Raw genomic sequence first — 2,500 nt, forward strand, 5'->3', positions numbered from 1 at the left:
TGATAAAGAATGATCTTACGGTGTACGAATATGTCAGAAAATATCAGCGATGTGTTAAAAATGAATTCAATCGCAATCCAAAACAGGGGAATTGTTCTTTACAAATGCTTAAAGATTGTCATAAATAAAAAAAATTACTTTTTTTATGCTTTGCCATTACCCACGTGTATTTTGCTTTAAAAATGTACACTCACAAAATATGCTCAATAAACATTTTTATTGATGAAAGACAATAAAATGTGTCATGCCTCACAGTTATTTAAGATGAAATGTTAATCCAAGGCGATGATAAAGTATTTTGTTTTCCAACAGTCCGTTCGGCAGCTAATTCTCTCTCGGGAGTAATCCATTTTGGGGATAGTACACGGAACGCCTTTTTTCTTCTTTTTCCTTCAGGCGTTTCAAATTCTTTATCACGGAAACCACCGGCCTCCCTCTTGAGCAGACGGTATTGATCGCGAGCATGCGGGTTATTTATTGTGGATAAGGGGATGTTTAGTTCTGACAGAGTATTTAAAAACTCTGTCCACCCCGCAGGCGACGGCTCCCTGGTTTTTTTCTTAAAAGGGTGGGTGAGATACTTTAACAAATCAATCACGTGAGAACCTTGCACAGCGTCGCCCCTGAAAATGAATTCCCCCTTGGAATTCCAGCCTTCGTGATTCTCCGATATTTTTTTTAAGACGTACTCTGCGCTCTTGCGATCTCGCTGGGGGAGGTTTTTCAAAAGATCTTGGTCCGTACGGTCATCGCCGGATGTTTGTGGTTTGTGAGAAGACGTTTGAGCTTTGGCGTCATACGGAACATCCAACTGCTCCGGGTGCTGGGTCGTTGCCACTCTACGATCCTCTCTCTGACCCTGCTTCATAAAGGTAAGATATCTTTGCAGTAGCGCGCTATACTTTTTAATTTTCTCATGAGGACTCACACCCTGCTCGTTCAAGATTGTTCTCATACGGTCGTCCAAATCCAGCTCAGCGTTCTCTCTCATGGATGGCGAAGGCTGAGTTAGACTCTTTAACTGGTGAGGTGAAATAAGAAACATTTTTTGGGCCTTCTTTAAAGTCATTATCTCTGGATCAGTCCTCCGATGAGATTGCCGAGCAAAGGCACGACGGTCGAGAGCAGAGGTAGAATAAAACCACCAGTTTGCTTCTTTAGAGCCCGCTGCTTGTGTTTTATACTGGTTTTTTTATCGGCCAACAGCTTGATAATTTTTTTCTGCCTCTTCAGTTTTTTAAACTGAGAAGGATTCAACGGGATGTTTCCTTTCAGAAGATTTAAGGCGATCTCACACAATGCTTGGATAAAATCGGGGGAACTGTGAATAAGAATGTCCTTTCGTTTCTTGGGTGAAGCGTGATACAGAGCCGCCAACAAGGGGGCGTTTCTTTTTATACGTGCCGACATGACGTTTTGAGGGTGTAAACGACCAGACGTGCGTGAGACTCTACACGGGTCCTTAGTCTGTATAGCTCTGGGCATACGGGTGTGAGGTCTACTATTAAATACCCCGTGAACATCTTTGGCGTCGTCGTCAAAGCTCTCTAAAAAAAAGGCCTTTTGTGAAGGATAAATCTGATGATTTGGAGTTTATCCCTGGGATTTTATTTATCTTTCTGGTGGTAAGTAATTATCCTAATAAAAATGAATAACTGGACGTAGGGAAATCCTAAAGTTAACTACAGCAAAATGATTTGAACAACATAAACACCGTTTAGAAAAAGGAGGGTAACTTTTTATTGAATATGTAACTTACTCCTAATATTGATTGATTTGCTTTTGGCTGTCTTCCAACACAGACGATTCAATACAAAGAATAAACATTCATTTAAACAGCAAAAATGGAATGAGCTGAATCTGTATCGGAGCCCACCCCCAAACAGCACGATATAAAAACAATAACAGCACCATTCATCAACTTATAAACTTGTGATTCAAAGCCTTTTGTTTTTTAAAGACTTTTTTTAAACATTGACCACATAGAAACATACCTTTATCATTTGTTCTAATTTTACTTTAACCGATTGCTTTTGAATTTCTTCAAATTAAACATGCAAATAAAGACAAGTTACATGTAGCCAATACATTTTCAGGTTAACAGTTACGCTACATTAAAGGAAATGTTTTTAGTATATGACATAGACCACCAACCTTTCTAAAACAGGAGCTACTTCAAAGTGCTAATACACGCTGCTTCAATTTTCCAGTTTTACTTTAATTAGAGGGAAGACTTTGTTTTATTTTTGAAAATAAACAGGGAGTCATCGCGTTCCCACTATACCTGCCATCAACTGCTCTTTACCGTGTTTTTGGATTGTAACAATTATGTAAACTCCACCTTCTTATTTAATTTTATTGCCTTAAACACCAAATCTGCAGCATCTTTAATGAAACACTGCTGAGACAGATGTCTCAGTGAAAATAAACCTGTTAATTTAATTGTTTATGTAATGCTTATCGTGTCTGATTTAACTCTAACTTAAATGTAGATCAAATG

Source organism: Gouania willdenowi, unplaced genomic scaffold (assembly GCF_900634775.1).
Source record: "Gouania willdenowi unplaced genomic scaffold, fGouWil2.1 scaffold_296_arrow_ctg1, whole genome shotgun sequence".
Classification (NCBI taxonomy): Eukaryota; Metazoa; Chordata; class Actinopteri; order Blenniiformes; family Gobiesocidae; genus Gouania; species Gouania willdenowi.